Here is a 12,229-nt window from a genome sequence, read left to right on the forward strand (position 1 = left end):
CCCTACGGTGTGGTGAGGCTAAGCAGACGGCTGTCCAGACTCCCCAGATCATTACACAGGAATCACACTGGGAAAGGTGTGTGGGAAGTGGCTGCGACTCAGTGTGTGCACCGGTGTTTACTGACATTCATCTCCATATGTCATGACCCCAGCCTATCAGAAGCCACAGATGTGTATCTGGCTTTGGTTTAGGTGCAATGCACGATGTTGCATGTGGTGGTTGCATGTTACACATGTATTATCGTGCCAGATAAGATTGTATCTCCAGAGTCGCTGTTCATTTACCTTCCCTATCAGATAACTGTACGATATCCACTGTGCACACCACACAGGGTAAAACATACTGTTTAGATGATACAATTCACACGAAAAAAAAAATCTCAAATGAACACTCTCAAATCTCAAATGAAAACGACCGGCTCTTGTACCGACTCCAATTACATTTTGGCATATCAGTATGAGAATACATACTCCGGAGCAAATTAAACCCCTTGCTTAACCAACCTCCCTCCAGCAATTCAATTCTATGCAGTGCTGAAATCACTTCCCTGACTGCACTGCCAATCTCTCCATATGAGTGGAGAGATTCACTCCAGTCTATTTCTGAAAGTCTAATAAGATGAACCCTCACACTTGCCATGCTTAGATAAGAAGTCACTTGAGTGTGTTGAAGTGTTTACCATGGCTCAGACTTGCTTTCCATATACACAATAACCCTTCTAAATATCTTAACCCTTTCATTTCCTGACAAGTTATGCTAGAACAAATTTGCAACAAGACTCCATTAGAAATGCATGGCTTCTTTGCTTTTGCATGAGTAGACTGTTTAATACAATGGGTGCATCCGTTAATGGCTCTCAGCTTGAGGTGGGAACCACTGGTGGGGCTTGAAGCCACTGCAGGTTGGAGGAATATGGAGGTGGTTTCAATTGTATTTGTATGAATTTTGCTGGAAAATAAACAAACTAGTGGTGTTGTGCTGACCTTTATGTCACTAAAATTCAATTTGGATCCTTTTTTTAATGTTAATGATTGATTAAAATGAAAGACAGAACTTTTTTCAGCTTCTGAAGTGAAGAAAAAGAAATGGAGAGAGCCACTGCTTTACATACTGGATGATATTTCATTCCAGCCGAAGTCACAGTTTGTCATTTATAGAGATTCTGGATAACTACAGTAACATCAGATGAATATCCTAAGGGGAGACCGGCCTTACATGGATATAAAGAGATTGTTCAGATGGAATTCTTTAGCATCTTATCCTATTATTAACCTTGTTATCAGCCTCGGGGCATATAGTTCTGCTTTGTTTATACATGCTCTCTATCATTTCTGTGCCATTTCATCACAGCCCGTTCAATTGCAAAGTTGAAGGATAGGATATCCCATCATCTAGAGTGCTCTGAATCACTTCTGTGCTTGATTCAAAGCTGTAAATATCCTTCTAAGCGTGACTCCTGTGTCCTCTAAGAGGACAACTCCAACCTCCTATTTCAGATGCATCAACTTCCCCATGCCCTCTGACATGCACACAAGCACGCAAGCCAGAGCGCGATTAAGTGCACAAGCAAACATGCGATGTGGTAGTTATTCATTAATGGAATTACTTTTCAAGTGACCAGGGAGAGGTTTGCAAACATGACCCCACCTGGTAATTTTTCTGCACACTCCCACTCGGATAAACCAAAGTGCAAAACTGCCAAAACAATATCCAACTAGAAAATGCAAAAATAAATACATTTTTAAAAAGTCTAATTCCACCCCCAGACCCCCAAAAATGGTTTGTAGAAGGAAGTAAAGGTAATTTATTTTGCACTTTTCAAGAATAAAAGTAAGATATTTTATACTTAAAAGGTATAAGTAGATAAAACTGAACAAAATCAGGCCTGCACAGGTGGGTCTTGGGCTTCTATTTAAAGGTCTCAGTAGCATCCACAAATCTTAAGTCCAATTAGAATCCAGACTGCAGAAGGGATTTCCACAGTCTGGGAGCCTTAACCTGGTCCAAGGTACCATCTACAAGCACTAATCAGTTTGAGCTCAAAGACCTGGTAGTTACATATGGATGTAGAAGTTCACAAACATATGAGGCATCTGACCGTGAAGAGCTTTGAACGTGATCACCAAAATCTTAAATTGAGCCCTGAGGTTTATAGGCAGCCAGTGTAATTGTTGTCACATGGGACCAATTTTAGAGGTCCTTTGAGAAGCCTCACAGCAGCATTCTGAACCATTTGTAACTGATCCGGGGATAATATGCTCATGCAAAGGAATAACGAATCGCAATAATCGAGTAGCTGATTAAACAAAAACATTTCTATTTAAATATTTAAAGCCTGACCCATGATATAATAATAATTGCCAGTAAATTCAGTCTTTATTGAACCTTCTGACAAATAAAAAAAAAAGAAATTAAAGATTTATTTGCAGATATTGTATCATGTTTGCTGCACGTATAATTTTTTGTCATTTATTGCTTAAAAATGTATTGTGCAGTTTATTTCGTCACACTGGAGTCTCAAAAACTCATATATCAAATATGCTATACACTTGACTTTAAAGGGTTAAGACAGAAAATATTCCTCAGATGATAAAAATAAGTTTGTGCAAGATAACCAACATGTTTATCAAAACGGAGTGGCTGATGAAAAGTAACACCTACATTTCTCACAGTTGGGAAGGACTGAAGATGAAATGGGTCCAATATTCTCAATTACCATGGGGACAAGTTTGGCATGTACAGCTGGATAACATCTACGCAGCAACGCTAAGAGATGTCTTCAGTCACTGAAGTGGAAGCATACACACAGCAGACAAAGTCTCAGGACCGAACCGTGGACCACAGCACAAGATGAAGTGGTGGAAGGGGATATGAAATTAGCAGCAGAGGCTGACAAGCTCCCGTGAGAGCGATAGAAAGAGAACCAATCCATAGCGGACCCAGAGATGCCAACTCACGTTCAAAGTGTCAGTCAGGATATAAAGATCAACTGTGTCAAAGGCAACAGAAAGATCCAACAGTACGAGCCGAATATTTACCTCCATCTCTATTCAAATATGCAGCATATTTAAAAAGAAAAAGAAGTGCTGTTTCAGTAGGGGACAATAACCAAACTGAAACTTGGTGAAATATTATGTGCTGTTACACCTTCTAAACGTTGGTTGGAAACTACTTTTTCTCAACTTTTGGAAATAAAAGTCTACATTTTTAAGGGATGGAAGGGTCAGGGCTAAGCTCGTTTTGAAAGAGCCTGTCTATACCAAGCAAAGCCCCACAATCTTATTCGTATGGCGTCTCTTTAATTAAAAAATGTATTTTTTTAGACATCAGTCCACTTTTTTGATGATGCTTATAGACATTTTTAGATACTCCAGCGATGACCAGTGGCTATTTATAGCCACTGATTGCACGATCACTGAGGCACAATCAGGCCATGGCGACGTGGCAGACGTGCATTGGTTGATTGTTCTCTTTGAGCTTCTAGTTCTTTTTGATTATGGCTGGTTGATTGCTCAAGAGCGAGCAGTCACCGATGCAGCTCCAAGCACACACAGATGAACTCCTTACACAATGTAACTTCTTCAGAATATGACCTGCAGTAATCATTGTAACCGTTTTGTAATCACTGTGCATGTTGATCCTGAGTTAGGATGAAGGAATGAGTTTAGACAGGACACTCTAGAGTCAGCCGCTGTTTAATCTACTTGGCTCCTGGTTTGTAATCCTCTTTCTTATACTCTGACCTCTAGGGTTTAGAGCACAAGACTGAACACACCACTCTTTTTAGAGGATACTATAACAATAATCATCTTTTCTCCTTCTGTCCCGTTCTCCTGACTGTGCCACGTGCCACCATGAATCTTTGTAATTATCCCCGCGCTGCAGATGTTAACATTTGAATAAATTCCTCAGCAAAAAATCCCCCCTGATACACATTTCTCCGGACTACAGAAAGTAATATTCCACCTGAACATTCATAGTTACAGTAGCTGCAAAGACTGCTGCAAAAGTGGTTTATCAAAGTAATAGGTGCTTTCCACTTTGGCACAGGGAGGAACTGGAAGTTAACAGATGTCTGTCTGAAGGAGATGTAGGTCAGCGAGTTTCCTGCACTCACACTGATCCCATCAGATAAAGAGGACGTTGTTTCTGTGGCCGCTTTCAGCTTTGGCAACCTATCAGATCTGTAGCCCCATCTTACTTCCTGTCTTTGAAGAAAAGCTGTGACTTTTGAGGCTTGTGAAGAGGTCATGTCACAGCAATTATTGCATCATGATATCATCTACCCCCATTTATCCTCTGATAGCAACAGAAGCTAAAGACACGGGTTGTACCCACCTTTGTTTCTGCTTTGTCCCTAGAAGTGACAAGCTTTTATTATGAAGCTAGATGTATTTAATTTAATGCACCCATTTTTGTCATGCTAAGGTTTGTTCACTGCTGCAGGGTTAACAAATTGCTTAATGTGGCATAATCCTCTTCAGTGACTTATCCTCTGGGATGTAGGTCAAAGTGCGCGACCCAGGAAATTGAAACCCTTCAGAAATATTGAATGAAAAGCTGAGGGGAGTTGTGCCATGTGAATAATTTAGAAAGGAGTGAAAACAAACACGTTATATGCTCCCCTGTAAAGGCCACACAGCCCTGACTTAAGCCTATATAAAGCTCACTGTAGCCCTGACTCAAATGACACCTCTCCACTCACCCTCCCTCTCCTTTCCTCCTGCTCACACATGGCCTCCACCATCCTGGCTATCCATGGTGGATTATGGGAAGGCCTCAAGGCCGGTTGACTGGCTAGTTTCACTGTCTGCCGGCTGTGACCCACATCCCTCTCTTTGGCTAATCCTTTTGTTCCTGCAATCGCACAGTACCTAGCCACATCTAATCCTTTGTGCTGTTTTATTTCAGCATTAGATTTCATCTCCTCCAAGCGTCTTCCTGACGATACCCTTCAGTCCCCTCATCAATCGTTGCAGGGTGTGAGTAGAATTTTTTATTTGCCAGTTCAAAAAGGAGGGGGAAAACAGTTCTGGTCATTTGAAGAGCTGTGTTGTGAACTCATTTTGTCATAACCCCCAAATACAAAAGATTAGCGGACACACAGCTACTATACTGCCTGCTGTATCAGGCATTTGTTCATAATCTGAACCTGTCAGCAGCCACTTCCAGATGGGAAACTGATGCATCTTATTCCCCAAACTCTTCAGTATATTCAGCATATTGTTAGTTCACATCATGTCATAACTGTGGATCTAAGCTTGTTAACCTCTACAGCAGGTAAATAAGTGGGTTAATACAGTTTGAAGCATTGGTTCACTTTTCCCCTTGTAAAAAGTGCAGGAGCAGGAATGAAATGTGGGGAAAAAGATTTGGCTTCTGGTTTTGGCTACAGTAATCGGATTGGTTTTTCCGTCTCTGGTGGAGATTCAAATCATAGTGGCTCCCAGGTTTAATGTTTTTTTAATGTTTTTTTAATGATGCTACAAAGAAAATAGGCCATATTTATTCCCATCTCTCAATCACACACACACACACTCCACAATTAAATTGGTCAGAGACCCTTGAGGCATTTGGAGCTTCCTCGACAACTAACCCGGGATCTACTTTAACAAATAAAGCCTTCTGCATCTATTATGCATGAATGTATAGACACTTATAGACACGAGGAGGAAGCCTAAAGTAAAATTAAGCAAATGCTATGCTGAGCTGTAGATTGAGCTATTGAATGGCTTATTTATGATGGTGAGGAATTAGATGCACACTTCTACAATAGCAGTGCAGTAATGACAGTATGCCACCAAAAACACTGTAATCCTGTGAAATGTTTCTCCTCTATTTGCTCTGTTAAATTAGCTTCTCCTCAACTTTTCATTTATATCTGTCTTTTTAGGGCTTTTCATGACCAGTAACCGTGAAAATACGCTCACAGACTCCGAACTCCTAGTAAATGCATGAAATATACTCTATACCTTTGTCACTTGCCTCTTCACCTCTTAGCGGTGCAACAGTGTCATGTGACACCACCACAGCAGGCAGGAGCAGAAGCTGCACTCAATCTTCCTTGTAAGACACACTTTAGAGATTAGCGGGAATTCTCTGAAAGATCTTACTGGAAGATCAGCTGCTTTCACTTATTTATTTAAAATTGGTCTTTGATTTCACAGGTAGAAAAAGAAAAAAAAAATCTTCTCATTTCTACACCCACACCTCCAAATCTACTTTCTGAAATGATTAATTCATCATCAGGTTCCTAACTGATTATGATAACACTGATTCACCCGATGGCTACGTATGTGGTAACATACTAAGACTGAAAGGCTACAGCTGCAGCATTGTTCTTGTAATGCACAGAGCTATAGCACTATACAAAATGAGGACATTTTTTCTTGCTGTTGTTGCTTCCTATCGTACATAGACAAGCAAGATGCAAAGCTTTGATTTATGCTTCGTCGTGGAGAGAGAATGCGTTCCGGATAAGGGTGAACCAATGTGTTTGGCTGGGGTGGCTTTGTTACTTTATCCAAATCTAATACAGAGCAGAAGCTGAACAGAACAGCTTCCACACATCAGGGAAAATGCCTGACATCAAATTTGTTTTTCCCTTTACTCTGTAGCCTGATAAAATAATATAGGATGTGTGGAATGCATCTTTGCCTGGAGAAAAGCTAGGTCATTATTAAAGCATTATTATAAGCCAGCCAGTGTGTGCAGTTTTCAATTGCATATAGAAGTGGTTTGGAAAGTGTTTAAATAAGAGGCCACCGTGCACATTACAAACTACACTCAGCAGACACTTTTTTTTCTTTTGGGGGTATACTTAGCTAGTAACAAGTTTACTTTATTAACTGCATTAATTCTTCATAGCACAGATTCAACAAGGTGATGGGAACACTCCTCTCAGATCACACAGCTGCTGATGGTTTGTCTGTTACACAACCAATGATGTTATTTTCTCGGTCCACCACATCCCAAAGGTACTGGTTTGAAATCTGGTGATGGTGGAGGCTATTAGAGACCATTACAGTGAAATCTTTTTTGTGTTCAAAAAAACAGTTTGAGATGATCTGAGCTTTGTGATATGGCATGTTATCCTGTTGGAAGCAGCCATCTCTGAGTGGTCAGCAACAATGCTCAGGTGGGCTGTGATGTTTAAATGATGCTCACTTGGTACTATGGGGCCCAAAGTGTGCCAAAAAAATCCTCACCAGCAGCAGCAGCCTGAACCGTTGATACAAGGCAGGATGAACCCATGCTTTCATGCTGTTATTTGGGTTACTGTTGCCTCCCTGTCAGCTCGAAGCAGTCTGGCAATTCTCCTCTGACCTCTGGCATCAACAAGACATTTTCTCCCAGACAACTGCTGCTCGCTGGATATTTTCTCTTTTTCAGGCCTTTCTCTGTAAACCTTAGAAATAAATGTGCCAGTCTGTGCCAGAACTGCAGCAGATCATACATGCCTAAATGCTCTGAGTTGCTTCCATGTGACTGGCTGATCAAATATATGCATTAACAAGCTGTTTAATATACCGGGTATCAGATATATACAAGTACTTGCTAAACTCAATGCATACTGCTTGAAACCATGCAGACCTAACATTGTCTGTTATAAATCGTAATGATCTGGAAATGCTGACCACAGATTTATTTTTTTTTAAAAGAGAGCCATTTACAAAGTCAGTTTTAAAGTTCATAATATCAATCAGCTCAAATTCATAACATTATTTTCCGATTTCCATATTTCCTGACTCTCAAGTAAGAACCTTTGCAACTGGTGAGTAAAAAAAAAAAAATAAATCATTAATCTTTCATGTCATGTGAAGGCATTTGCAACAAAGGATTTATTCATGTAGAAAACCTGAGAATGAATACTGAAAACCAGTATTTAATCTGCATAATTGTACCCAGCGCTGTCCAGCCTTGCATGCATAAAAGGGAACTTTAACATTTAACATGTAAAACGCAATCAGAACACATTTATAACTAACAGCCAGGCATAGATACCCCATTAAGTATTATCCTAATTACCCATCTCAGTGATGTCTGTAGTTGCTTTCAGCACCTTTCATTTTCTTTTTGTTACCCAAATTAATTGGCCGCTCTACAGATTCTACGGTACGCCACATACAAGATGAAACTTTTGCATTTTTTTCTTCTGTGCTGAACTCTTACCTGGCCCATTGTTCTTTAACTTTTAAAAAGAATCTACGTGGACCTCAGTTGTAGACCGTGTATTATTATGCTGAAGAACTGATTGCAAGTAAAAAGAACTATTTAAAGCCCTGCTGTAGACTGGTGGCCTGTCTACGGTGTACCCTGCATTTCGCCCAATGACAGCTGACCCTGAATTGGACAAGAAATTTGGTGGATGGATGGAAAAATCTATTTGATTCCCTGTGATATTTTTTCAAAATCTAAAGGAAACAATAAAATGAATGTATGGACTGTGAGACAGCAGCAGTTATGTTTTGTCTGTGGACCCACCCGTACTCTGCTTTTCTGTCTCAAAGTCAAAACTTGGCAGCCGAACATCATAACTACTCAATAAATTGCTGTCCAGCCTGCAGTAGGCCTTGTGTATCGCGTCTAAGCATTCAGACGACAGCTTTGAAATGCTTGTGGTGCAGTTTCTCTGGAGTGATCTGCTTGCACATGCAAGCCACAATCTCAGCGTAGCAGCGGCTGACTGGGTAAAGTGTGGAAATAATTGACTGTCGTTGCTCGTTGGCTGCTTTGACGTCTGCTCAATCCCTTCGCGGGGCAGTAACAGAGTTGTTCGGCGTCTCTGTCAGCATGTTGGGCATAGGCATGGCGTAAACGTGTGCTACATGCTAGTTCTCATCTGTAGCAAATTCCACGAGCCACAAAGTGTTAGACTTGTCAGTGGGAAGACATGAGATTGGAGCGGAGGCTGAATATAAAAGCTAGAGGTCTGACCCCAACAAATGGACGAGACAGCTGCTGAAAAGAATTTTTCTTTTTTTCCCCCCACCAAATCTCATCCTTCATCTTTCTTTTTGAGACAAGCCAAACATTCAGACAATAGCAGGATGTTTTGTCCAGCCAAGCCTTTGTTACCATTTAGAGTGTGTGAGCAACTGTTTGGTGCACACAGCAGTGACAGTGGAAAATTCCTATAATTTAATTGCAGATGTGCAAAAGACTCTGTTGTAAGTATACAATATAGGATGTTTTATGTGTTGCCTCTTTGATTTGAGTAGAAAATATCAGTGGAAAAAAAAAAAGAAAAAAAAAAAAGAGGGGAAAAAAAGAAAATATCAGTGGCATTAATCACAAGCTGAAGAAAGTAAAATCGCCTCAGAGCTCAGTATCGACCCTAATGATCGATGGGTCTAGTATTTATTCAAGCATGTTCTTTTATGTAACATTTACTCCTGTAGTGCTTCCAATCAAAGCTGTAGAAAGATGGAAACCTTTAAATAACTGTAATCAACTTTTCATCCATATTGCTCTTGTCAGAGAGGAACTGTTGTTCATGAAATAAATGCCTGGTGATTGAAAACAAGCGCAGATGAGTGTTTTCTCATCATCCCTGGTCACTCTGCTCCACTGAAAGTGAGAAAGAAAAATAACTTCCATCACAGCGTGAAAGCATGGTGAAAGATGGTGGCCGTTTTGCATCTCTGTTATCTGCTCTTGTACTACCTGCATACTTTTAATTGCTTCAGAAAGTTCAGCAAGTGGGACGTAATCCAGGGTGAAACTTTCCATCGTGTTATCAGCTTTAGTCAAATGTCACTCAACGAGGGGAGCAGTCATCAGGGGAAAATTTTGTCCACTCGCGTGTCACTAAGTGATGGATGCCTCCAGAGTAAGTTTGACTACAGTTGCGGAGCTGCCTGTAGGGCAAATGTGAATAGCGCCAAGGATTTTAGCACTGCTTTTCACAGGCATAGTGGAGATGCCATGTGAGGTCACAAAGTTGTAAATATATCCCAGAGAGAGTGTTAAGGACCTCAGTCCAGGCTCACATCAGATATGCTGTCCTTCCTCCAGCTCTGGAGTGAAAGGGATCAAAGGCGCTTCAACTAAGCGAGGACTGGAGAATGGCAAGCAGTGGACCTACTGCTATATCAGGACGTACATTTTCTCTCCATGTTATTCAGAGATATATCATTTGTCTTATCTAGGTTGCTGTTTTGTGCTGACTTCCCTCCCTGCCAAAATTCTGTACCCTGCCTCTGAAGTGGAAGCATGAACAGTTATCACAATCAGTGCAAATGTCACCTAGCATCATCTCCAACTTGTTAAATGCTTATTACATCTTGTCACAGCATACCATATGGCAAGGGATAAGATTTGAAGAAAAAAAAAAAAAATCTTATCCGAGCTTCACTGCAGACAGCCTGAGAAAAAAAATACAATGGAATAAAGCGATGATTTTGAACAGATGTGCACATCAAAATTTGATTTATTGGGCTTGGAAACGCGATTGGCATCCTCCGGTATCTAGACTGCTGGTGCTCGTACTGATCTTTGTGCACGGTGGATAATATTTGTCTTTAGAAGGGATGAATGCACGCCTGGATAAGTGAGTCTGCTGAATAAATGATGTTTATAATCACAGCCCTGGGTGTCAACTAATGTGCCTGGGGAGATGGGGTGGGGGTGGGGGGTGGGCTGAGGGGGGAGTGGTGTTGAGTTTCTCATTTGTCCGAGCAAGCCCCTCCAAGGCAGAGGATAATGTGCATTTAAACTGCTGCATGGGTGGGTAATGGGATTGTGAACACGCTGGTGTCTTGCTGGATAAGCGGCTCTGATAGTGCCACTGACCTCCTTCCCAACAGCTGGGACAGGGAATCGTAGCAAGGGCTCATTTTGTTTGCGTGTTTAGGTTGAAGGCGGCAAGTATGAGACAAATGGGCAACGGTAGGTGTGCAGGTGGGAGGCGTGAACTTTTCCACAGCTGGAAAATAAATAAAGGGGAAAAGATAGTTTAGGAATTAAAGTGGCCTTTAAAAAAAAACCAAAAAACGAATTAAAGTGGCAGAGGGGTCATATCTGCTAGGAATCCACTTTTTACATTAAAGTCATGGAAACTAAAGCCATATGATCACGTTTTAAACACTGTTATAACACTGAGTAATATTGAATTGCATGCAGGTTAGCAGCTTTATATTTTCTCTGTTGGGTAGTTTCAACTTGTGGCCGCTATTCCACTTTGTGAATGCAGCTCGTCTCAGGCGGCCTGTGTTGTAATGACTTTCCAGACAGTTCTTTTCGGGAAATTGAGCAATTCTAAAAAAGAAAAAAAAATTTTTTTCCCGATTTTGACTCATGATTTGTCCTCTTTGAAGCTCCGTTGGTTGCCTGGTGTTCTTTTGAAAACTTGCATATCAAACTGCTTATTGCAAGACCTATTCAACAGCTGACACAGTGTTAATTAGCATTCAGCTGAATATAAAGCACTGGGCCAATCTGATTAATTCACAGTTAATTCAAGCCATTTCTCTTTAACTTCAAGGGAACCAAGTTAAAATCAGGATAAATGAGAATATACATATATTAGGGGTGCAACAATACTCGTATTGATATTGGATCGTTCGACACAGTGCTTTCGGTTTGGTACGCATATGTATACAACAATACAAAATTATTTATTTATTTTATTAACTTTTCTTCTGACGATGCTGTCTGTGTTGAGCGCTCAGTGGATCTGCGTTCGACTACTCCGCCTAGGCTGCACTGTCGAGTGCAGATCCACTGAGCGCAGCGCAAGCTAGCAAGACAGAAGCTAAGCTCGTTGCAACATAGCAACTGCCTCAACGCTACCCGAAATTGAACCTCCCCCACCCTCATTCAGATCTGGTGTTTGCAACTATCTTGGTTTTCATGTGAAGCATGATTCTGATGGTAAGCGCGTCATGGACAAAACTAAAACAGTATGTCGGATGTGCCAGTGTGTTAGTGCAGTTAGCTTGTTAACCTGTTAAAAAGAGACGTTTCTCTGTAATAAACTCTCTTTTCCAAAGATGAGTGATTTCTCGATCAGATAGTTTTATTATTGTTTTGTTGTTTTAGCAAAATTAAATTTAAAACTGTACTAAAATATATTATATTAAAATATATATTATAATTTTAATAAATGACAAATTAAAAAGGCATGAACATTTTTTGTATCGAAAAAATATCGAACCGTGACACCAAAGTATCGAACCAAACCAAACCGTGAATTTTGTGTATCGTTGCACCCCTAATATATTTAAA

This window comes from Astatotilapia calliptera, chromosome 9 (genome assembly GCF_900246225.1).
Source record: "Astatotilapia calliptera chromosome 9, fAstCal1.2, whole genome shotgun sequence".
NCBI lineage: Eukaryota > Metazoa > Chordata > Actinopteri > Cichliformes > Cichlidae > Astatotilapia > Astatotilapia calliptera.